Here is a 27,287-nt window from a genome sequence, read left to right as displayed (position 1 = left end):
TATCTACCTATGTATGGCTATATAAGAGCTAGATGTGATCTATCTTAAAGCTATGTACAGTAGTTAGAGTTTTATTGGCTATAATGGTTACTAATGATCTTTTCTGGTGACATTTCACTAATGATCATTGTACAGACATCATGCTGATATACTCTACCATGCAACTTGTTTCACAAGCAGAAATAGTTCAGCAGGAAGCCGTTCTCTGAACATTACCTAGCTACCCGAATCACTGAAGTGGAGGCTGCCAGTGGGGGGAGAGACACCTGTACTCATGCTAGATTGTCAACTGAGATGATCACAAACAAATATTTTAGATAATGACAATCTGTGTACATAGCTTGACAAGGTTTGTCTACGTGGGAATAGGGAAAAACAATCCTGATGTATCTCTAACAGCATCATTACACAATGCAATGAGAAGATGTGGATCAGTTTATGATATGACATCCATAAACCGAACTATAAAATGCCAGAAACAGCATTAGCAAAAAGCAGACTAAAACAAAACACAGACTGGGCTACTTCTGCTGTTCACACTTTTCCTTTTATAAGGCACTCAAGAATATCGCATTTCCACCTGTCACTGCCTAGAACATGTTTACAGACACTATTACCTGTATTTTTCACATAAAGCATCTCAATTTAATTTTTTTCCCCAATGGAATATGCCAGTACTGCATTGTTTTATGTTTGAAGCATGTATAAAGTCGGTGGCTTTGCCTAAATTTATAGCATCTCCCACAATATTTTTGTTCCATGAAAAAAACAAACAAAACCGAAGGCTTGCTTCTCATCTCCAGTTCAGTGTCATCCCGTGAGCTTGTGATACTGCGGCTGTTCTGTTTAATCTAGGATTACCTCATGTTGTCAGGCTGTTAGTTTGTGACAAGTCACTATTATCCAGCTCTTCTTCAAGCTATAGGTATGTCTGAGAATGAGAGTTTAATCAGATTCTGTTCTATGCGACCCGGAGCCTCCTTTAACTAATCTAGTGTGGATCACAAGCTCTGTCATGTGACGTGTGCTGAAAGAACTGGATATTGTGACACAACATGCTGTTCTGTTGCTGCCGAAGCATTTGTTGATCTCAGTTGTTTTCTCTGCAATGTTTTGTTAATTATTAATGGTTTCTTCCATTTCCCATTTTATCTTTTTGTCATCCTGTGTCACCATGGTTATGCACACACACTGTGTTTGGTGCTAGGAATATTCCTCAAGCCCTTCTGAAAGAAGCTGGCTCTAATGACTGGACTTAAAGCAGAACTGTGTACACTGTAAGGTTTTCAAGTAAACATCAAATCATCAGTTTAGTGCGAAATATTATTGCGTGCCAATTTTTCTTTTAAATAGGTTTATTATTGTGTGTTGCTTACTAACTAAAGAGAACAATGGCAAAAAAATGACAAAAAATAGACATTCAAGTAATATCAGCAGTAGGAGAGTTGAATCCTCAATGCACTTTATGTCAAATAAATCTTAAGTGTCATACACACGGTACAATTTTCCATCTGGTCAACCTGTGATCTGATAAGAAATTGCATGGTGTGTAGACGTCCGTGTTTCCGATCGATTTTGCGATCAATTTTGCATTGCTAATTACCCAAAATGGATTGGAATATGATCAGACCAGTCAGAAATTATCTAATAGATTCATCGATCTGACGGAAAATTGTACCGTGTGTACCCAGCTTTAGAAAAGTTACTTTTCAATATCTGACAGCTTCTCATTTCTCATGCAGGGGGCTGGTTAGGGTAGAGATCTCTCTTTTCATGTTATTAGTATTGTTACAATTTATTAGATTATATAGTGGCAACATATTACACAGCACTTGACAAAAAATAAGTTTACAGACAATGACAATAGGGATGACAGACAACACAGTACAGGTAATAAGCAATTAAGGGCTTGTTCACACTAAGGGCGCTTTCTGGATTTTTTAAGTGCCGGCGATTTTGAAAATCGCCCTAAAAGCGCTTGTGCAATGATTCCCTATGAGAGTGTTCACATCTGAGCAGTTCGATTCCGATCCGCTCAGCAAAGCGATGTCTGTATCATTTTTGGGGCGGTTTGCCTCAGTGGAAGGTATAGGGAAATCACAAAACGCTTGAAAAAGTGCTTTGTATAGCGATTTCCCCAGCGCTTTTAATAATAAATACATTATATTTATTATTTTCCGGGTCAAAGAGTTCATTTCCTGACTTGTGTCAGTAAGTGAAAAAACAAATCGCTCTGCAAAAGTGCTTAGAAATGCACTTTACAGAAAAATCGCAATGTGCAGGTAAGCACCGGGAGGCGCTAAAAATAATCACGCCAAAAAAATCACAAAACGATGGTGTCAGCGATTTGTATTTTAGATGTGAACAAGGCCTAAAGATGGCCACTAATGATACAATTTTCTGAAGAATAGATTATGAACGATTCTTCGTATGAACAATTGCAAATGATCGTTTGGGTCAAATGGACAAAAATCTCCTATCCAATCAAATCTGATCAGATTGACAGTATTGAACCGAAATTTGGATCGATTTCATTAATCTGATCGAATTGGTTAGGAGATTTTTGTGCATTAGTGGTCCCAAACAATCATTTAACATCGTTTATACAAAGAATGATTCGTAAACGATCGTTCAGCAAATTGTTTCATTAGTGGCCACCTTTAGGCACACAATGCCAGATCATACACTGTGGTAGTCTAGGTAATTCAAGTTCACGTTATTCTGAGAGCAGAATGTACAATCAGGTAGGGTACACAAGGAGCCGGGGCTCATATCCCCCATCTCAGATACACTTTAATTAACGAACTCTAAATGTTGTACCTCTGCCTTTAAAAAACAAGCATGCACTAGTTGTGATTTCATAGGTGCAGCCATCTTTTTCATGAGAGCAGCCATCTTTTTGGTTGAAAGGAGGTGACAGGGAGCATGAGACACTGTTCCAACTGTCCTGTGTCCTGACCACCCCACCCAGCTGCGTGCGCTAGGCTTCAAATTTCAAATTTAAAATGTAAAAAAAAATTTTGCACCAAAACAGCAGAACGAGAACAACAACATCAGAAATCCCATCATGCTTTGCACAGCATCAGGGGGGAAATGCCCGGGCAGTTTTCTTCTGTGCAGCTAAAATGAGGCTTGGGTAAGAAAAACAAAGCTCTGATGCTGTGAAACTGTTAAAGAAACACCAAGCCTTTTCAGTGCTTCTGAGTAGATTTTAGTCTGGAGGTTCACTTTAAGGTCCTTTTATACTTAAAGGACCACTATCGCGAACAAAGTAGGTGTCATGATCGGTGTCAGCACGCAGAGGGAATCTGATTATTGGCGATCTGCAGAATCACCAAGAATGCAGACATATACCCGATTATTGATGATTTGCAGTATCACCGATAATCTGATATATTGCTAACCTCTGGACACCAGCAAAAGAACACAATGAAAACAGTAATATATCAGGAAGTGTGGAAATGTCCACCACACGGCAATTCCTCAGAGGTGTGGTTACCTCTGAATGGGAACCCCGTGAGTGAGATCCTCTAACCAGGCAGAGTGAGGAATCTCGACCCCCCAGCAGTAATCGTCTGCTTGGGGCCGGCGTCTCAGAGAGGCAAGCCTCAGAGATAACCCTCCAGTGGGAGACGTTCCACTGAAGGGAGAAAGGTCATACAGGCAAGGGTTCGGCAACAGAGATGACGGCGACAGTACAGGAGCGGAAGGCAGAAGAGTAATCGGTAAACAGGCAGAGGTCGGCAACAAGGATCAGATAGGCAAAGGTACAAGATCAGCAAGAGAAAGAGTAGTCAGGGATAGCAAGAGTCAAAACACAGATCAATATACAACAATATTCCTAAGCTAAGGTGTGAAATCCTTAGTATCAACACCAGGGAACTGCACTAAGGTCTGAGGGCTAACACAGAATGTATTCACGACAGCAGACAGTGAGCAAATGACATCTGTGGGCTTAAATGCAGAAGCCCTGTTCCACCAGCCCGCCCAGGGGGCTGGAATCAAGGTCAGCCTGTGATTGGTTGGCTGAGGTCAGCTGATCACTGGATCAGCTGACCCGTCTACGGAGCAGGTAAATGTCCTGCCGCCTCGTGCGCGTGACCCTCTGCCTCTGCCCATCAGTGAGGCCAGGTCCCCGGTCAGCGCACGCTCGCGCACGGAAGTCCACCGGCTAGATTGCAGGGCCCGCCGCCATATTACCAGGCGGCTCCGTCTGCAAGCCAGAAGCCGCCGGCTGAAAAGCGGAGGCCCCCGCCATGCTGCCCTGCGCGGCGGCGGCCCCGCTATTCCTTACAGTACCCCCCTCCTTGAGGAGTGGACTCCGGACACTTCCTACCAGGCTTCTCAGGATGTAACTGATGGAACCTCTTTTTTAATTTTTCAGCGTGCATGCGACTCTCTGGTACCTAAGATCTGTCCTCCACCCCATACCCTTTCCAATGGACCAGATACTGTACGGAATTCTGTACCAGCCGGGAATCCAAAATTTTACCAACCTCATACGCAGTCTTGCCCTCCACTACCACTGGGGGGGGGGGGGGGGGGGGGAGAGGAATCCACATACACTGCTGGTTTCAACAAGGAAACATGGAATGATCTCCCACCTCTCATGCTGGCTGGGAGATCAATCACATACGAGACCTCATTGATCTTTTTGGCCACCGGATAAGGCCCTATGAACTTGGGCCCCAACTTGGTGGATGGTTGTCTGAGTGCCAAATGTCTTGTTGACACCCACACCATGTCTCCAGGAGAAAAGTGCCACTCAACAGACCGTTTCTTGTCAGCCTGTCTCTTTTGATTCTGGAAGGCTACTCCCAAATTCTCTTTTACTTGTCCCCAAAGTTTCTTTAAAACCTTCTGCCAATCTTCCAGGGCTGGGAAGGGAGATGAACACACCGGCAATGGGGAAAATTTAGGAGACCTCCCTGACACCACCTGAAAAGGGGACAAGCCTGTTGAAGTGCTTTTCAGGTTGTTGTGTGCAAACTCAGCAAAGGGTAAAAATTTAACCCACTCCGTTTGTGCATCTGCTACATAGCACCTCAGGAATTGCTCCAGTGACTGATTAACCCTTTCGGTCTGTCTGTTGGTCTGTGGGTGATACCCAGACGAGAAGGACAGGTTCATACCCAAATTATGGCAAAAAGCCCTCCAAAATTTTGATACAAATTGGACTCCTCTATCCGACACCACATCATCCGGAATCCCATGTAATCGGAAGACGTACTGTATGAAGAGGTCGGCTAAGTCTTGGGCTGATGGAAATCCTCTAAGAGGAACAAAGTGAGCCATCTTGCTGAACCTGTCCACGATCACCAATATCACGGACATACCTTCCGATTTGGGAAGCTCGCCAATGGAGTCATGGACAGGTGGGTCCATGGTTCGCTTGGAACTGGCAAGGGTTGTAAGGTACCCACTGGAACCTGGCGAGACAGTTTACTTCTGGCACACACCACACACTCTCTGACGAATTCCATGCAATCAGATGCCAATGAAGGCCACCAAACACACCTTGTGAGTAGATCTAGAGTGCGGGTGACCCCTGGGTGACCTGTGTTCTTATGGGCATGGAATAGCTGCATGATTTGCAAATGGAACAGGAGTGGAACAAAGAGAGCCCCTTCCAGTTTCCCTTCTGGGGTATCTAGCTGGTGAGGTGCCAGTGTAACTGCCCAGTCCTCCCAGGCTTCAGTGGCTGCCAGCACCACCTTGTGTGGTACAATGCTCTCGGGGAGTGCGGGCTGAGCTGTCTCAGGTTCAAAACATCTGGAGAGAGCGTCCGCTTTAATGTTCTTGGAACCTGGAGTGTATGTGATAACAAATCTAAAACGCGAGAAGAATAGGGACCAGCGGGCCTGACGAGGAGTGAGCTTCTTAGCCCCTTCAATGTACCCCAGGTTCTTATGGTCAGTATATACAGTAATGGTGTGTTCTGCACCTTCCAGCCAATGGCGCCATTCCTGGAAGGCTAACTTGACGGCCAACAGTTCCCTGTTGCCCACATCGTAGTTTCTCTCAGCAGGAGAAAACCTGCGTGAGAAATAGGCACAAGGATGTGTCTTGCCCTGCAGACCCGAGCGCTGAGACAGCACAGTCCCCACCCCGATCTCAAAGGCATCTACCTCTACTATGAAGGGAAGAGCAATGTTAACATGTCTCAGTATGGGTGCTGAGCAAAACAGTTTCTTCAGGGTATTGAATGCGGCCTGGGCCTCCGATGACCACTGATAAGGGTCAGCCCCTTTCTTGGTTAGACTAGTCAGAGGGGCTACTACCAAAGAAAAACTCTTAATAAATCTCCGGTAGTAGTTAGCAAAACCGAGAAATCTCTGACGTGCCTTTAAACCCACCGGTTGCGGCCACTCTAGGACAGCCAAAACCTTTTCTGGGTCCATAGAGAGCCCTGACGTTGAGATGATGTATCCCAGAAAAGGAATTTTAGTGACCTCAAAAAGGCATTTCTCTAGTTTTGCATACAATAGGTTTTGTCTCAACCTCTTCAACACATATTTGACATGCTTGCGATGTTCCACGAGGTTTGGAGAGATAATCAATATATCATCGAGATATACCACGACAAACTTCCCCAACACCTTTCTGAAGACCTCGTTAATTAAGTCCTGGAAGACGGCCGGGGCGTTACACAACCCGAAGGGCATAACTAGATACTCGTAATGCCCGTCGGGTGTATTGAAGGCCGTCTTCCATTCGTCACCAGCCCTAATGCGCACCAGGTTGTATGCCCCACGTAGGTCCAATTTTGAAAAAATAGTGGCATTGGCAATCTGACCAATGAGATCGTCTATCAGAGGTAATGGATAGCGATTCTTGATGGTGATCTTGTTTAGACCTCGGTAGTCAATACAGGGTCTAAGGCCACCATCTTCCTTTTTAACGAAAAAAAAACCCGCCCCGGCCGGTGACAGAGAAGGCCGGATGAACCCCTTTGCCAGGTTCTCCGTAATGTACTCTTGCATAGCCTGTTTCTCCGGACCGGAAAGATTATAAAGATGACCCCTAGGAGGTCGATAGGACAGTCGATACTCCGATGTGGTGGGAGTTTGTCAGCGGTTTCAAAAATTCTGGAAGTCAGATCTTTGCCCTGAAAACTTTTCGGGCACTGACATGCGGAGATCTGTGACCGGAGGGGATTGCACTGTGGCCACAGTCGTCTGCAAGACCCGTACAGACCCAGCCAACTGGTTGATCTGAGTCTGTTGTGTATTAACCACCTCGATGAGGTTATTAAGCGAGGTGGTTAGAGTCTCGATCTGACTGCGTAGTGCTTCCATACCAATGGTCTGCTGTTCTGTCATGATCGGTGTCAGCACGCAGAGAGAATCTAATTATTGGCGATCTGCAGAATCACCAAGAATGCAGACGTATACACGATTATTGATGATCTGCAGTATCACCGATAATCCGATATATTGCTAACCTCTGGACACCAGCAAAAGAACACAATGAAAACAGTAATATATCAGGAAGTGTGGAAATGTCCACCACACGGCAATTCCTCAGAGCAGTGGCGTAGCTAGAAACCTCTGGGAATCTGGATGTGCCCCCCCCCCCCCCCCCCGCAACACCCGAAGCACACACATATCCAAATCCCCATAGCTGTGCATGGCATGGCTATATCAATTCCGCTTTCCAGCAGCATGGCTGCCACGTTCAGTTTGCAAACATACACAGCACCCAGAGGAAATAGGGCAATTAGTAGCAAGATTCCAGTCTGAAGGAAAATAATCGTTATGTGCGCAGCATTCACCCGATAATAATTATTATGTGCGCAGCATTTACCAGAAAATTGTTATGTGCGCAGCATTCACCAGAAAATAATCGTTATGTGCGCAGCATTCACCAGAAAATAAACGCAACGTGGGAGCATTCACCAGAAAATAAACGCAATGTGGGGGAATTCACCAGAAAATAAACGCAATGTGGGAGCATTCACCAGAAAATAAACGCAATGTGGGGGAATTCACCAGAAAATAAACGCAATGTGGGGGAATTCACCCGAAAATAAATGCAATGTGGGGGCATTCACCAGAAAATAAACGCAATGTGGGGGCAGTCACCAGAAAAAAATCGTTATGTGGGGGCAGTCACCAGAAAATAATCGTTATGTGGGGGCAGTCACCAAAAAATAATCATTATGTGGGGGCAGTCACCAGAAAATAATCGTTATGTGGGGAGCAGTCACCAGAAAATAATCGTTATGTGGGGGCAGTCACCAGAAAATAATCGTTATATGGGGCAGTCACCAGAAAATAATCGCTATGTGGGGGCAGTCACCAGAAAATAATCGCTATGTGGGGGCAGTCACCAGAAAATAATCGCTATGTGGGAGCAGTCACCAGAAAATAATCGTTATGTGGGGGCAGTCACCAGAAAATAATCGTTATGTGGGGAGCAGTCACCAGAAAATAATCGTTATGTGGGGGCAGTCACCAGAAAATAATCTTTTTTTTTTACATTCAGTCTATTTATTAACGAACTCCAGATAAAGCAAAGCAACGCGTTTCACGGGTCAGCGCCCGCTTCCTCAGGCAATAGAAAAAGGAGTTACAGCATCTAGCAAAACAAACGACACTCAGCGCCTCTGCCCCCCTTCCCCCCCCTAGATTTCCCCCAACCCCCACCCCTGTGTGGTTCTTCCCCCCCTCCCCTCCCTCTCTCTCTCCCTCTCTACCAAATTCTTTACCCCCCCCCCCCCACCAACACAGCCCACCAACATAACAATTCTATAATACAAAATACTGTAACTTTACTGTCAATGTACTACATTATTTTGCACATGTTTGTCACTCAATGATTGAAGTTTTAAATGTAGGATGTATTATAGCAGAAACAATATACCCTCTGATCTCTGTCATTTGCAGCTGTAACTGCTTTTTCTATTGCCTGAGGAAGCGGGCGCTGACCCGTGAAACGCGTTGCTTTGCTTTATCTGAAGTTCGTTAATAAATAGACTGAATGTACAGTCATGTTGTGTCTGCTTGGAGGGGGTAAGTCCACCACTGCCTCCTCTAATTACCAAGTTTTGGCTTTTAAGCTCCTTTAAAACCCCTTTTATCCTTTTGGCGCCTCTGTTCTCTCTTATATAATATTGTATCCACCCTTGGTGGAAGGTTGCGACCCTTTCTACTATCTACAGAGAGCGACTTCTTATTCCTGAGTGGGGTCAGGATAATCTCCCCACCTGCCTTTACAGTGGTTGCCTATTGGTGACCCATGTTTGTAAGATCAGAGGGTATATTGTTTCTGCTATAATACATCCTACATTTAAAACTTCAATCATTGAGTGACAAACATGTGCAAAATAATGTAGTACATTGACAGTAAAGTTACAGTATTTTGTATTATAGAATTGTTATGTTGGTGGGCTGTGTTGGTGGGGGGGGGGGGGGTAAAGAATTTGGTAGAGAGGGAGAGAGAGAGGGAGGGGAGGGGGGGAAGAACCACACAGGGGTGGGGGTTGGGGGAAATCTAGGGGGGGGAAGGGGGGCAGAGGCGCTGAGTGTCGTTTGTTTTGCTAGATGCTGTAACTCCTTTTTCTATTGCCTGAGGAAGCGGGTGCTGACCCGTGAAACACGTTGCTTTGTTTTATCTGAAGTTCGTTAATAAATAGACTGAATGTACAGTCATAATGTGTCTGCTTGGAGGGGGTAAGTCCACCACTGCCTCCTCTAATTACCAAGTTTTGGCTTTTAAGCTCCTTTAAAACCCCTTTTATCCTTTTGGCGCCTCTGTTCTCTCTTATATAATATTGTATCCACCCTTGGTGGAAGGTTGCGACCCTTTCTACTATCTACAGAGAGCGACTTCTTATTCCTGAGTGGGGTCAGGATAATCTCCCCACCTGCCTTTACAGTGGTTGCCTATTGGTGACCCATGTTTGTGAGTATAACAACTATTACTCTTTGTCATTACCCCCTTTGTCAATACATACTACACTATTGGGGCTCTTGGTGTTCCTCTGTTTATCTCGTTTACCAGAAAATAATCGTTATGTGGGGGCAGTCACCAGAAAATAATCGTTATGTGGGGGCAGTCACCAGAAAATAATCGTTATGTGGGGGCAGTCACCAGAAAATAATCATTATGTGGGGACAGTCACCAGAAAATAATCGTTATGTGGGGGCAGTGAGTCACCAGAAAACAATCATAATGTGGGGAGCAGTCCCTAGAAAAATAATCGTTATGTGGGGGCAGTCACCAGAAAATAATCGTTATGTGGGGAGCAGTCACCAGAAAATAATCGTTATGTGGGGGCAGTCACCAGAAAATAATCGTTATGTGGGGGCAGTCACCAGAAAATAATCGCTATGTGGGGAGCAGTCACCAGAAAATAATCGTTATGTGGGGGCAGTCACCAGAAAATAATCGTTATGTGGGGAGCAGTCACCAGAAAATAATCGTTATGTGGGGAGCAGTCACCAGAAAATAATCGTTATGTGGGGGCAGTCACCAGAAAATAATCGTTATGTGGGGACAGTCACCAGAAAATAATCGTTATGTGGGGACAGTCACCAGAAAATAAACCTGTACAAATAAAACAAAATCACTCACCTGGCCAGCCTCTGACGTGAGCTCCCGACGTGCAACCAGCCTCCCTCGTGCAGCTCCTCCAGCGACGATCCTGCAGCGGAGCAGCCAGTTTCTCCCTCGCTGACAGGCAGAGTGCAGGGCTACGGCAAGATGGCGCCCGAAGCCCTGTACTGGAGACACAAATAGTCTCTAGTGCAGGGCTTCGGCAGCCATCTTGCCGTAGCCCTGGTCTGCCTCCGGGAGAAACTGGCTGCTCCCCTGCAGATTCTGCTCTGCCTCCGGGAGCCAGATTTCAACACCTGGGGGGTCCAGGCCCCCGGGCCCCTCCCTTGCCTCTTTAGGAGACGGGCCCGGTCGCCACGGCGACCCCTGCGACCGCGGGCCCTACGCCCATGCCTCAGAGGTGTGGTTACCTCTGAATGGGAACCCCGTGAGTGAGATCCTCTAACCAGGCAGAGTGAGGAATCTCGACCTCTCAGCAGTAATCGTCTGCTTGGGGCAGGCATCTCAGAGAGGCAAGCCTCAGAGATAACCCTCCAGTGGGAGACGTTCCACTGAAGGGAGAAAGGTCGGACAGGCAAGGGTTCAGCAACAGAGATGACGGCGGCAGTACAGGAGCGGAAGGCAGAAGAGTAATCGGTAAACAGGCAGAGGTCGGCAACAAGGATCAGATAGGCAAAGGTACAAGATCAGCAAGAGAAAGAGTAGTCAGGGATAGCAAGAGTCAAAACACAGATCAATATACAACAATATTCCTAAGCTAAGGTGTGAAATCCTTAGTATCAACACCAGGGAACTGCACTAAGGTCTGAGGGCTAACACAGAATGTATTCACGACAGCAGACAGTGAGCAAATGACATCTGTGGGCTTAAATGCAGAAGCCCTGTTCCACCAGCCCGCCCAGGGGGCTGGAACCAAGGTCAGCCTGTGATTGGTTGGCTGAGGTCAGCTGATCACTGGATCAGCTGACCCGTCTACGGAGCAGGTAAATGTCCTGCCGCCTCGTGCGCGTGCGCATGACCCTCTGCCTCTGCCCATCAGTGAGGCCAGGTCCCCGGTCAGCACACGCTCGCGCACGGAAGTCCGCCGGCTGGATTGCGGGGCCCGCCGCCATATCGACAGGCGCGGCGGCGACTGCCCTGCTCTGTGCCGGCGGCTCCGTCTGCGAGTCGGAAGCCGCCGGCTGGGAAGCGGAGGCCGCCGCCATGCTGCCCTGCGCGGCGGCGGCCCCGCTATTCCTTACAGTAGGCAGTTAAAATTTGACAGAACCGACAGGTTTTGGGCCACTCCACCTCCTCATGGGGGATTCTCAGGGATTTCTTTGTATTTAACAGCATTTCCTGAACAGCAGTTTAACTGCCAAAATAGTAAAATACCAGCCAGCCTCCCTACTCACTTGCACATTATTTTGTCAGTTAGACTTTGCAACTGCTGTTCAGGAAATTCAGTTAAAAACAAAGAAAACCTTGAGAATCTCCCATGAGGAGATGGACTGGCCCAAAATCTATTGGTTTTGTCAGATTTTAACTGTTTTATCAATTGCTCTCAGTTATAACTGAAAGAAAACTGATTTTCAAAGTAATGTCCATGTTTTCCTATGGCACAGTACCCACTGTATGCGTTTTAACAGAAAGCTTTTTCACACTGGATTGCTATAGAGGAAAAGAGACAAGAAAAGTGTACCAATGTGTACTAACGCATACCTATGCAATAAGTGTGAAAGGGTCTTTACACAACCAGCATTTGTGATAGTAAGCATGCTACAGCATTGGGCACTTCAAGAATTGGGTCACATTTAGCTAATATCTAGAAATGGTCGGTGCACATTGTATGCAGCCTGGAACTGGCACAATTTATTGGAAATTGCACTCAGTTTGCATTGCTTTTTTCTTGCAAGTCAGTATTGTTTGTACCTTATTGACTATCACTTTTAACATCTAAAACATGTCCTTTCATATATCCGACACTGCAAACTATTGCACCAGCGTACAACCTAGAAACAGAATGGCAATAAGTCTTGTATTCAAGAAAAGCTTTTGCTTCATAACATATATTATGCAGACAATACATTTATAATTAGCTTGTGTAATAAAATTCTACTTGTCACAAAGGAAACTCTAAAAGCTTCTGAATTTGAAGCGATGATTTTAAATGTAAAATAAACTTAAATACCAATGATTCACCGGAGAATAGGACATTTCAACTGCCATCTCTCTGACATCTGTTCTTTTCTGCTCAATTCCAAATCTATCAGCACAGCCCTGATAGTATTAATATTCACTAACTAAGCAAAGTATTCTCCTTTAGGAATAAAATTGTCACTCCTAAAACTAAATGTTAGAGGCAATGTGTTTAAACTCACTTCTATTATTCATGATAATGAATTATTATTATTATCTCTTACCTTTAAAGTGAATCAGAGGTGAGAGTGATATGGAGGCTGCCATATTTATTTCCTTTTAAGCAATACCAGTTGCCTGGCTGTCTAGCTTATCCTCTACCTCTAATACTTTCAGCCATAGACACTGAAGCATATGCAGATTAGGTGTTTCTAACAATATTATCACAACTGGCAAGATTAGCTACATGCTTGTTTCTGGTGTACTCCAGACACTACTGCAGCCAAATAGATCAGCAGGGCTGGCAGGCAATAGAGATAGCCCAAACAGTTCGCCCGGTGGTTAGTTTGTGCGGATTTCCACTGTTCACGTCCGCTGCGAATAGTGAACTTTTCTGCGCGTTTGCCTCCTATACTTGTCAATGGGCTAAACTTTGACCCTCTACATCACAGTCAGCAGACACATGGCAGCCAATCAGGCTGCACTCCCTCCTGGACCCCCGCCTCCCCTTATAAAAGGCAGCAGCGTCGGCCATGTTCTCACTCTGTCTGCTGCTGCTATAGTGAGAGAAGGGAGAGGTTGCTGGAGAGATAGGGAAAACGTTAGTTAGGCTCTTGTTAGCTTGCTCCTCACTGAAATTTGTTACTGAAAGCACTCCAAAACAGCTCTTTTGAGGGCTAATGTTCTTCTTATGTTTTTTTTTTTTGTGTGTGTGTGAAATTGACACAGCATAGATATAGCCATGTTGCTACTGTGCCCTTGCTTGCTGACACACTGTATTAGATCAGTGCATTTCTTCCCACTCTACTTGTGTGATTTAACTTACTAAAACATAGCTGTCTGACAGCACACTGTATTAGACAAGTGGCACAGTGCATATCTTTCCACTGCATCTGTATGACTGCACACTGTATTAGAGCAGTGCATATCTTTCCACTGCATCTGTGTGACTGCACACTGTATTAAAGCAGTGCATATCTTTCCACTTCATCTGTGTGACTGCACACTGTATTAGACTAGTGCATATCTTTCCACTGTATTTGTGTGACAGCACACTGTATTAGACCAGTGGATATCTGTGTGTGTGTGTGTTAAAATACACAGCCCAGTGACACACACACACACACACACACACACACACAGCTGCTGTGTATTTGACATTGATTGCGTGCCTCTTTGTTATTACATACACTGTCTAACACTATTGAATATTGTTAGTAGTACTGCATACCCCCAAAATGGGAAAATAACAGGAAGAAGCAGGCCACCCCACAGGTATTTTTTGAGTTTGTGCTGGCGTGACTTCGTGCAGCCCTCGACCAAAGTACAGTGTTCAGATGGCACGTAGCCGCAACCCCCAAGATTCTGAGGACGTGGATGCACCGCATCTTCTACAGCTTCCACACAGAACCTCCTTGACGCACCATCCTCCTTGTGCTCAGCTTCTGGTTTCACACAAAAACTTAACATTACTACCACTAGCAACCCAGCTGCTCTACTTGATGTGTACAAGATACAGAGGTGCCAAAAGAATAAAAGCTAATTAACTTAAAAAAACAACTGGTTAAACAGAGGAGGCAGTGGTAGTCTTACCCCCTCCAAACAGACACAGGCAAGGACTGCGATTCAGACAGTCAACAATTTATTCGGAACTCCAAAAAACAATGCGACGCGTTTCACAGGCCATACATCCCGCTTCTTCAGGCAAAATACAGTAGGAGTCACAGCTGCAGAAAATACACGAACAGACAACCAGAGGCATAAAATCGTCAAAGTGCTGATATAAAATACGTACATTTATATTTTGCATTACATTTTAGTGACAAGTTGTGCGCGGGTTATAAATATTAGTTTCAAACTGATAGTAGTCTCAAAGTATACCGCTTGACAGCTTTAGAATGGGTAGGGGGAATGGTAAAGGTGCATTGTGCTGAACAGAGTAAGACCAATGATAAATGCAAACAAATATGCAAATATTCAAAGTAAAAATTGGCTGAGTTTGCTGCCGGTTGTTGCGGACATCATGCAGAACAACAGTGAATAGTGGGTGAAATTGGGAGAAAGCGTTGATGTGGACTAGAGGAGGAGGGAGGGAGGGTGTTGGAATGGCTAAAAAAAACAGGTGGGGGTGTTTTTGGCAGCAAGTAAACAAGGGTGTAAGGAGAAGGCAGACTTACCATCTGTATTATATTAGCGAGCTCGGCGCCTCTGTAATGCCGGAGGACACCTGAGTTCATTAACCCATTCAGGTTCCGTGGTTTTCACGAGAGAAATGTTCACCTCCCATTCATTAGCCTATAACTTTATCACTACTTATCACAATGAACTGATCTATATCTTGTTTTTTCTGCCACCAATTAGGCTTTCTTTGGGGGGTACACTTTGCTAAGAGCCACTTTACTGTAAACGCATTTTAACAGGAAGAATAAGAAAAAAATGGAAAAATTCATTATTTCTCAGTTTTCAGCCATTATAGTTTTAAAATAATACATGCCTCCATAATTAAAACTCACGTATTGTATATGCCCATATGTCCCGGTTATTACACCGTTAAAATTATGTCCCTATCACAATGTATGGCGACAATATTTTATTTGGAAATAAAGGTGCATTTTTTCCATTTTGCATCCATCACTATTAACAAGTTTAAAATAAAAAAAATATAGAAATATTTCATCTTTACATTGATATTTAAAAAGTTTAGACCCTTAGGTAAATATTTACATGTTTTTTTTTTTATTGTAATGGTTTTTTTTATTTATAGTAAACATTTTATTTGGGTAGTTTTGGGAGGGTGGGGGGTAAACAATAGATTTATAATGTAAATGTGTGTTGATTTTTATTCATTTTTATTTTCAGGTGTAGTATTACTTTTTGGCCACAAGATGGCGGCCATGAGTTTGTTTACATGACGTCACTCTAAGCGTAACACACGCTTAGAGTGGCGCATCAGGAAGTGAATGGCCAGAAAAGGCGCAGCTTCCGAGAGAAGCTGTCGCTTTTTCAGCGGGGGAGAGGAATCCGTGATCGGACTTCATAGTCCGATACATTGATTCCCTGACTACCGAATCTGCGGCCGGGAGTGCGCGTGCACGCGCGCGATCGGCGGCGGGGGGCGCGCGGCAGCGCACATGGTTTCTGGACGTAGTTTCTACGTCCAGAAACCAAAATAGGTTAAGTAGCATGGATTAGTATGTGGAATGTGAGAGTTCTTCCGGGCGGAAGTGTGTCATAGAGGGGCGGGGCCATCATGTGTGTATACTTTGTAAATAAAGTTTGTAAATAAAGTTGGGGAGAGAAAAAAAAAACCTCTACTTGATGTGTCAGAGGAGTTATTCACACACTTGATGCATTTAGTGACACACTTGGGTCATCCAGCCAACACGACCTTCAAGGCCTGCTGTTGCCACCACCCGAATGCCAACATTCCAAAGCTCATCAGTGTGGCATTTTTTTTGTTTGTGTGCCTCTGATATCAGCAATGCCATCTGCAACCTCTGCCAAAAGAAACTGTGCTACGCGCACATTAATAAAAGCTGCACACAAATCTAAACAGCCTTTGCAGCTGTTTGAAGCGGTGCGTTAAACAGTGAGTTTGGTCTGTCAGTGTGAAGCACTACACTACTTACACTACCTGATCCATGTATACACACGCAAGATGTTTTAAAGCACTTCATGCCTCCTATTTAGCAAAGCAATGGGATTTCTGCCTTTTAGGGATTATAACCCTGCTCCTCGTCAAATCCGTAATTTTCCCAGGGACTTTTGGTGTGTATCCCACTCCGCCATGCCCCCCTTCAGGTGTTAGACCCCTTGAAACATCTTTTCCATCACTTTTGTGGCCAGAAACAGTGTTTGTAGTTTTTAAAGTTTGCCTGTCCATTAAAGTCTATTGCGGTTCGCCGAGTTTGCCGGTTCGAGGACTTTTGTGGAAGTTCACGTCTGCGGTCCGCGAAACCAAAATCTGAGGTTCGAGCCATCTCTACCAGGCAACTGGTATTGCTTAAAAGGAAACAAATATGGCAGCCTCCATGTCACTCTCACCTTGGTTTCACTTTAAAATGTACAAAGTGTGTAATGATTAGGGGGTAAAGATACAGAGATGATAACATTTTGTTTCCACATACAGTTTCCTACAAGAGAAATTATGGAAATGTATTTGATCATGTGATTAATTTTGTGAACTTGTTTAATTGCTTCTTGTTTTCATAAAGAAGTGATGATACTTGATTATTAATAGCTAACTTACAAAATCAGACATGATCAGATTTATTTCCACCATTTTTCCTAAATAATTTCCTGCTAATAACCATATACTCAAATATATTATTTTTAAAATTATTATTTAAAACCATTTCAAATAATTACAAAACACTTTTGTTTTGATTCCTATACAGGGTTTTTCAATAAATGTCTTTATGTTTTACTAGCTGATGTATGTATAAGCTATGGTTTTGTTAGCCAGCTTATAACAATATTTTTGATATACTATACTGTAATTACATAGGCCCTTATTCAATTTAAATTTTCTCAGAAGTTTTCTCTAGGTGATATTTTCACACATTTTTATTTAAAAAAAAAAAAAAAACTTTTACACCAACAGAAATCAAAAAAATATTTAGAATAATGTTGGCTGTACTTTTTCAATTGCAGAGTGCTGCAAAGTTATTTTAAATACAAGATGAAAAATTATCTCCTAGGAGAAAACTTAGGAGAAAAAGTGAATTGAATAAGGGCCAAAGTGACTCGGTAGTGTAAGCCTACCCAAGTCTATATTTGTTGTCAGATCAGGATAGGTCACCCAATGAATATATTCTGCCTGTTAATATTTCATATAAACCCATAAATTAAATTTGCATAGGAGGGGGGGGCCACATATGACCCCATCGCTGTTCCCCTCTGTTGTAGGTACATTTTTCTTAAAAGCAGCATCAATTTTCTTTCTAAATATTTTCAAGTAAATACAACACACATTTATTTTGAGCCCTTGGTTTTTCTGCATGTGTCATAAGAGACCATTCATTTTCCTCCACACCCCCATCTTGAGGGAAAGCGGTGTATAGGCTTTTTACATCCATAATCACTAACAGAGCTTATCATAGGATGTTCACCAAGCTTGTAAAGAAAGCATATTAGTATCCTTGAGGTAAGATTTAACTATAGGTTGTAAAAGGAAATCTGCAAATTTAGTCAAAGGTACCAAACTGAGGCAGTCCTAGATACTATCGCGTAGCCCGGAGATCTGGACAAATTCTTATGGATTTTAGAAAGTGTGTGCAGTACCAAGGAGTGACTGGATGTTGTTTTTGCAAAATCCTGGATAATTCATCATCAATAACATTATTCCTCACATCTCAATTAAGTACTATTATGATCTTCTTTTTTTTTTTTATTATTATTATTATTACTACAAGATCCCCTTGGATCTGTTCATTATTGTAAGGAGAACAGAGGCACCAAAAGAATAAAATGTATTAAAAGCAGTGGTGGACTCATCTCCCTGAAGTAGACATAATACCGTCAATTTTAATACAAGCAAGTTTATTTAAATACTCCAATAAACAGTGCAAAGCGTTTCGCAGGTATATTCCCACTTCTTCAGGCAATAACAAATAGGAGTACACACAGTACAGTCTCAAGGTCACGATAAGTGCGCTTATCATGACCTTGAGACTGTACTGTGTGTACTCCTATTTGTTATTGCCTGAAGAGGTGGGAATATACCTGCGAAACGCGTTGCACTGTTTATTGGAGTATATAAATAAACTTGTTTGTATTAAAATTGATGGTATTATGTCTACTTCAGGGAGATGAGTCCACCACTGCCTCCCTAGGAATTTTAAAGCTTTTAATACATTTTATTTTTTTGGCGCCTCCGTTCTCCTTACAATATTAGCATCCACTCCTTGTGGAGGGGTTGAATTCCCCTTTTCTTCTCCCTATCTACAGAGAGCGACATCTTAATCCTGAGTGAGGATAGGTCTAATTTCCTCACCTGCCTATACAATGGTTACCTATATGGTAACCCTGACTTCTGAGTATATTCATTTATATACCTCTCATTACCTATTATTGTACATACTACACTATATTGGACTCTCAGTGTTCCCTTCTTTTTTCCTTGGATCTGTTCATATATAGAGATGGGCCGAACCTCCGATTTTAGGTTCACGAACCGGGTTCGCGAACTTTCGCGTAACGTTCGGTTCGGGTTAAAGTTCGCGAACCGCAATAGACTTCAATGGGGATGCGAACTTTGAAAAAAAAAAATAATTATGCTGGCCACAAAACTGATGGAAAAGATGTTTCAAGGGGTCTAACACCTGGAGGGGGGCATGGCGGAGTGGGATACATGCCAAAAGTCCCGGGGAAAAATCTGGATTTGACGCAAAGCAGCGTTTTAAGGGCAGAAATCACATTGAATGCTAAATGACAGGCCTAAAGTGCTTTAACACATCTTGCATGTGTATACATCAATCAGGTAGTGTAATTAAGGTACTGCTTCACACTGACACACCAAACTCACCGTGTAACGCACCGCAAACAGCTGTTTGTGTAGTGATGGCCGTGCTGGACTGGTGCGCACCATGGCGAGAGTGCAGGTTTTGGTGGCTTTACAGCCCATATGGTCGCCTGGCTGATGTAGCTGAATGACAGAACAGTGACTGTCCAGCTGATCAAATTTGGTCTGACCACAATGAAGCAACGACCTTATTATCTTTTGTGTGCCCCCCGAGACAGTGGCGGGTTCACAGAACAGGTATGCAGTGGCAGGTTCACTGAACACAACAGGTATGCAGTGGTGGGTTCACTGAACAGGTATACAGTGGCGGGTCCACTGAACAGAACAGGTATGCAGTGGCGGGTTCACTGAACACAACAGGTATGCAGTGGTGGGTTCACTGAACAGGTATGCAGTGGTGGGTTCACTGAACACAACAGGTATGCAGTGGCGGGTTCACTGAACAGTACAGGTATACAGTGGCAGGTTCACTGAACAGAACAGGTATGCAGTGGCGGGTTCACTGAACAGTACAGGTATACAGTGGCAGGTTCACTGAACACAACAGGTATGCAGTGGCGGGTTCACTGAACACAACAGGTATGCAGTGGCGGGTTCACTGAACACAACAGGTATGCAGTGGCGGGTTCACTGAACAGGTATGCAGTGGCGGGTTCACTGAACAGTACAGGTATACAGTGGCGGGTTCACTGAACACAACAGGTATGCAGTGGCGGGTTCACTGAACAGGTATACAGTGGCGGGTTCACTGAACAGAACAGGTATACAGTGGCGGGTTCACAGAACAGGTATGCAGTGGCAGGTTTACTGAACACAACAGGTATGCAGTGGCGGGTTCACTAAACAGGTATACAGTGGCGGGTCCACTGAACAGAACAGGTATGCAGTGGTGGGTTCACTGAACAGGTATGCAGTGGTGGGTTCACAGAACAGGTATGCAGTGGTGGGTTCACAGAACAGGTATGCAGTGGTGGGTTCACAGAACAGTACAGGTATACAGTGGCAGGTTCACTGAACACAACAGGTATGCAGTGGCGGGTTCACTGAACACAACAGGTATGCAGTGGCGGGTTCACTGAACACAACAGGTATGCAGTGGCGGGTTCACTGAACAGGTATGCAGTGGCGGGTTCACTGAACAGTACAGGTATACAGTGGCGGGTTCACTGAACACAACAGGTATGCAGTGGCGGGTTCACTGAACAGGTATACAGTGGCGGGTTCACTGAACAGAACAGGTATACAGTGGCGGGTTCACAGAACAGGTATGCAGTGGCAGGTTTACTGAACACAACAGGTATGCAGTGGCGGGTTCACTAAACAGGTATACAGTGGCGGGTCCACTGAACAGAACAGGTATGCAGTGGCGGGTTCACTGAACACAACAGGTATGCAGTGGTGGGTTCACTGAACAGGTATGCAGTGGTGGGTTCACAGAACAGGTATGCAGTGGTGGGTTCACAGAACAGGTATGCAGTGGTGGGTTCACAGCACAGGTATGCAGTGGTGGGTTCACAGAACAGGTATGCAGTGGTGGGTTCACAGCACAGGTATGCAGTGGCAGGTTCACTGAACAGGTATGCAGTGATGGGTTCACAGCACAGGTATGCAGTGGCAGGTTCACTGAACAGGTATGCAGTGATGGGTTCACAGCACAGGTATGCAGTGGTGGGTTCACAGAGCAGGTATGCAGTGGTGGGTTCACAGCACAGGTATGCAGTGGTGGGTTCACAGCACAGGTATGCAGTGGCAGGTTCACTGAACAGGTATGCAGTGATGGGTTCACAGAACAGGTATGCAGTGGCAGGTTCACTGAACAGGTATGCAGTGGTGGGTTCACAGTACAGGTATGCAGTGGTGGGTTCACAGAACAGGTATGCAGCCAGCCAGGAACAAGTTAAGCCTAACTAATCTTTCCCTGAGAGACAGTCTGCAGCAGCTCGCCCTACTCTCACTAACGCAGGCAGCACACGAGTGACCGTAATGGCCGCCGCTGCCTGCCTTATATAAGGGGGGGTGGGGCTCCAGGGGCTAGTGTAGCCTAATTGGCTACACTGGGCCTGCTGACTGTGATGTAGAGGGTCAAAGTTGACCCTCAAGGTGCATTATGGGGCGAACCGAACTTCCGCAAAGGTTCGCCAGCGGGACGCGAACGCGAACCACCGAAGTTCGCGTGGAACCGTTCGCCGGCGAACCGTTCGGCCCATCTCTATTCATATATGAGCTGACTGTTACAAGAGCTCCTGCTTATAATAACACATTTTCATCCCAATACCACTCCTCTCTTGTCTGCCAGGCAAATAGTAATATCAGAGTTATTCTTTAAATTGAGAAATGCTTGTTTTTCTTAAAGCGGATCCGAGATGAAAAACTAAATATAACAAGTGACTTGTCTATATATCTTATCTAAAGTTTAGATAGTTTACACAGCAAATCTATCTTCAAACCGCTTCAACAGTATATTAATATTTTTTCCTGTGATACAATGGGAGCAGACATGTTTTCTGCTTGTCACTATTACACAATTACACACACAGGCAAGCTTATCTGTATCTAGGCATGCTAATCTGCATATTCTGTGAAAACTCCACTCTTATCTCCTCCATTACACAGGCAACTGATCTGTATCTGCACTGCAGCTCTCAGATTGTGAAAACTCTGCCTCTGAAATCTATAGCTAGTAACACCTTTTTCACCTGCCCAGACTGAAATCCCACAATCCCTTGCAAGCGCCAAGGCACTCTGGAGAAGCTGTGGGTGTGGCTTGATTAGTTTATAGGAAATTCGAGTATTAAAACAAAACAAAACAAGTATTTGGCTTGAGGAATGCCCTATAAACTATATGTAAGGAACACAATTATGCAAGGAGTAAAAGTTCATCTCGGATCCACTTTAATTCGTGAAATTCAATATTTTCATGTAATGACCCTAACAGCAGTTGTATTCTATATCTTTGACTCTTTAAACACCTTACTAATAAAAAAAAAAATTACAGCAGGAACCGTAGGGCAAAAAGAGCTCTGATTTCTGAAACCCTATTGAAAGCTATGTCTATCGACTGGTCTATCAGAATGGTTCTCTTAGATAGTACTGAAACCAAAAGTTAGTCTTACATTTCTGAAAAAATGAAATATCTCTAGGTCCCATTGAAAGATCTCTGTAGCATGGATAGGAGAGACTGAAAAGGCAAAGTTCCATACTTTCTATTTTTTGAGAGTTATGGAGTAACAGGAGATATTAACCACTAATACCAGGATGTGGACTTCCTCTGCCAGAGTGTCACCTGTCTTTGTTGTTGCAGTTGTTTATGTTGCTTGTGTTTTTAGTGATGGCTGCATCTCCCGTTATGATGTCTGTTATCACTGGGGAGGTCTCCCTTGATGTGGAAAATAAATCTGATGAATGATATTCGTCCTCAGTAGTAGGCAAGATTCTTTGAAAATCTGTGTTAAATAATTCTGGAGATTTGTGGAGACCCTTTTTTGAAAAGTAGCTAAAGTATCAAATAAGATTAATTGTGACTCTAGCCCCATACACAAGTTAAATAGCGGTCTTTTATGCAGCACAATTATCAAACAACTTTTGTTGTGAAAGAAGTTGAAACAACCAAAAAAAAGTTGCTTGCTATTGTTTACACAACTGATAAGACGTCAATCCAACTGTTGGATTGACGTCTTATCAGTCTTATCAATTGTGTGAACAATAGCAAGCAACTTTTTTTGGTTGTTCAACTTGTTTCACAACAAAAGTTGTTTGATAATTGTGCTGCATGAAAGACCGCTGTTGAGCGTGTGTATGGGGCTTTAGAATTTGCTGTGAACCTCAGTAAACTGATCCATAGATTATTTAGAAAATTACATCTATACATATATATTGCTGTCTACTAAGAAAAGAAAAAAAGTGTGCATTTTTATTGGATAATGCTCATTGATAAGGTGACATTACACAGGAATAGATGATATGAACACATTTAGAATAATTCTGAAGGATTATATAGACTTTTAAAGGGACTCCGAGCAGTGCCTGTGGGTATGCCTTTTAGCATACCCACAACTAATTAATTATATACTGTACTCACACCTACCAGCATGATGTTTGAAATGATATCCCCCTGGGTTCCTTGTAATGTATTTCAATGCATTGTGCTGAATGAAGCTGCTGACACTGGGGAAAGTGTCGTCCTGTGTAATACAATGCTGGACTCCAAAAAGTGCAGTAACTATGGAAAGATGCATATCATTTTGAAGCTCTCTTTCTTCTCTTTCCAATGATATATAAATGATATACACCTTTTAGTTTTTGCTATTTTCATGATCGAAAGGGCGGCGGTTTATATATAATTGGAAAGAGAAGAAAGAGAGCTTCAAAATTATATGCATCTTTCCATAGTTACTGCACTGCTCAGAGACCCTTTAAGCCATGTCTAAATCAGCTTAAACTGTCATCTGCAAGTATTATACTTCTTGAGAATTGTATTACTGGCTACATCATTTGTGATGATAGAAGGCATACGGAGTTAATACAATATGGTTCTTTTTTTAAATGATCAGGAATTGCAATGTTTGTATTAGGCTATGTTTACAGTGGTGCAACTGTGCAACGTTCACAGTGCGGTGGGTGTGGTGCGATATAACAGCATATGGCATTGTAACACACTACATGCAAAATAACAGTGAAGCATGCATTTCATTGACTGTATGCTTCACGGTATGCAACGTAAAGCGCAGATAATGGGTGGGGCTGCTTACCTGTTGCATTCCTATCCTGTTGTAACAGGAAAAACAATGCTACACCCACTTTGAACGTAGCCTTAGTTTTACATTTGCCTTTATGCTACCGTGGTTTGTGGAAAACAATTGTTGATACATTTTATTGCACAATAGAAATATACTTTGAAAGTTGTACAAAAATGTATACTGTTTGGCTGAGGTGTATAATTTACCTTTACTTTAAAATACCTAGGAAAGTCCTTAATGTACAAGAAATGAAGGAATTAATTTGATGAGTAATAATTTCTACAAGGAGAAGCTGGTTTAGGTATATGAAATAATTAATACATTATTTAATGCATAAAATCACATTTTCTACATGTATTTACTATTTTTTTTTAAAGAGCTCTTTGCAAAAAGAAACATTAAGATAATATATACAGCATTTTTTTTGTTTTGTTTTGATTTAAATGTGTAAAGGCAAAGCTTTATTTAAATATTTTACAAAGCATTGTAAGCTATGAAGAGGAAATGTGAATGACTGCCAAAAATAATTAAAACGTTAATACATTAATTGATGCGGCACAACTAGTGACAAGATTTAGAAATAAAAATTGCTATGACAGTCAAGCTACGGGTATAGCCAATCTTGCAGTACAGTTTTGAAAGTGATAATAAAGCTTGAATTTAGATGTAAAGTGGAACTCACATGTAAAAAACGAAATCCACGTTGTTTTTTATTTTAAAACTGACTTTGTATGCCAAAAAATACAGGTTTGATTTGTTAGCCATGCTTACTTTCTGAAAAACTGTCAGGGCATTTTTCTGCCTTTGCGAATACTGCTAAGAGATCGTGTCATATGTGGGAGGGAGGAGTGTCTTAGAGGAGCTCATTAACCTGCTGAGCGGTCTGGACGAGCTCAGCTCGTCCAACACCGCCAGAGGCTGCAGCTCAGGCCCTGCTGGGCCGATTTGCACCAAATAAAAAGCAGCACACGCAGCCGGCACTTTGCCAGCCGCGTGTGCTGCCTGATCGCCGCTGCAGCGCGGCGATCCGCCGCGTGCAGCGGCGAAAGAGGGTCCCCCCAGCCGCCCGAGCCCAGCATAGCCGGAACAAACAGTTCCGGCCAGCGCTAAGGGCTGGATCGGAGGCGGCTGACGTCAAGACGTCGGCTGACGTCAATGACGTCACTCCGCTCGTCGCCATGGCGACGAGGGAAGCGAAACACGGAGGGCCGCTCATTGCGGCCTTCCGTGTTATCTCTTGCCGCCGGAGGCGATCGGAAGATCGCCTCCGGAGCGCCCTCTAGTGGGCTTTCATGCAGCCAACTTTCAGTTGGCTGCATGAAATAGTTTTTTTTTTATCTAAAAAAAACCCTCCCGCAGCCACCCTGGCAATTTAATCAGAACGCCAGGGTGGTTAAAGGACCACTGTCATGAACATCTTAAAACGTAAAATATATGTAAGCACAAATAAATAAGAAGTATGTTTCTTCCAGAGTAAAATGAGCCATAAATTGCTTTTCTCCTATGTTTCTGTCACAGTAAGTAGTAGAAATCTGACAGCACCGACAGGTTTTAGGCTAATCCATCTATCCATAGGGGGATTCTCAGCATGGCCTTTATTCTTTATATAGACACTCCGTGAAAAGATTTATATAAAGATGCTGGCCAGCCTCCCTGCTCACCGTACACTTTTTTCCTTCGACGGAGCAACTGCCATTCACTAAGTGCTTTTGAAAATAAAAAAAACCCTGAGAACCACTCATGAGGAGATGAGCTAGTCCAAGACCTGTTTGTTAGGTCAGATTTCTACTACCTACACAACATAGGAAAAAGTAATTTATGGTTCATTTTATTCTGGAAGAATTACACTTCTTATCTGTATATGTGTACATGTATTTTACATTTTAAGATTTTCGCAACTGTGGTCCTGTAAGGCCTTTTTTATATAGACAGCTGAACTGCATGCTTTTCAGACAGTTCAGCATCCTGTCTGCTGGCCAACAAGCACCTTTTCCTCCTCCTCCTCTGGCACTTCAGCCCAATTTTAGCCTTTTTTTAGGCTTCTCTGGAGGTTTCTTAACAATTAGGGTTTTACAGGAACAGATTGTTAGCCTATTGCCCAACTCCCAGACTTGGAGGACCATGGTATCCTATTTAGTCTGGAACATCACCTTTGACATGTCCTGCTAGGGAGACACTACCAGTAGCTAGGCTACCGCTGGAATAGCTTTCAAGATCACTTGTTTGCACAAGCCCCGACACTGCGACAAAGTAAGGATACCTTTGGTGGGGAGAACCTTCTGGCTGTAGTTTAATGCAGTTCAACAGCAGCGTTTGCCCCATAGTCTCTAAATTCAATTCACCTTTTCTCATAAGTTTTCTCCTAGGTGATATGTTCACACCTTACCAATAAAATACCTGTTAAGCAATTAGCAAGCAAGAAAATACTCAGAATAATTATTACAGTATATTCAGGGCTGGATTTCTGGGAAGGCCACAAAGGCCATGGCCCCTAGGGCGATAAAAATCAGATAAGATCAGAAGGGTGGCAGGACTTGGAGAGAGAAGAGGTCATATGTCAAATTAAATAACCTCTTCTGGTCCTGCGGCGCAGACAGCCAGTGCCCTGCTCTGCACTAATAGCTATATTCCAGAGTTTCCCAATCCCTGCTTCTCTCTCTCTCACTTCCTGATGTGTTATGACAATCAGCATCTGCTGTCACCTCCTGATGATCCATCCCTCTGTATGATGGCCATACAAGTCAATGTGAGAAATACCAGGGATTTAAATTACAAAACAGATAGAACTAATGTTGCTGAGTTTTAATGCAGGCATTCCCAAACATCAGTGAGCTTTGCTAGTTTCTTCACTTTTTCTTTTACAGCTGTGACACTGACCCCAGCAGCTGTTAATTACACTTTTATCTCTACATAAATTTATGGCTTTAGGTTTTTTTTCTTCCTAGCCAGCAGTGGTCTTTTCTCTTCCTCAGTTAACTCTTTCCTGACTCATTTTCTGTCCTTCAGCTCCTACCATCTATGAAAACTGCAGGAATAAAAATGCTGTTTGCTTCCCTTCCATTGCTAAACTGTCACTGTCACTTGAGCTGTTACTACCTCTATGCTAGTGTGTATGGTTTGGCATCCTTGTA

This window comes from Hyperolius riggenbachi, chromosome 5 (assembly GCF_040937935.1).
Source record: "Hyperolius riggenbachi isolate aHypRig1 chromosome 5, aHypRig1.pri, whole genome shotgun sequence".
NCBI lineage: Eukaryota > Metazoa > Chordata > Amphibia > Anura > Hyperoliidae > Hyperolius > Hyperolius riggenbachi.
Note: the sequence above shows the minus strand (reverse complement) of the source record.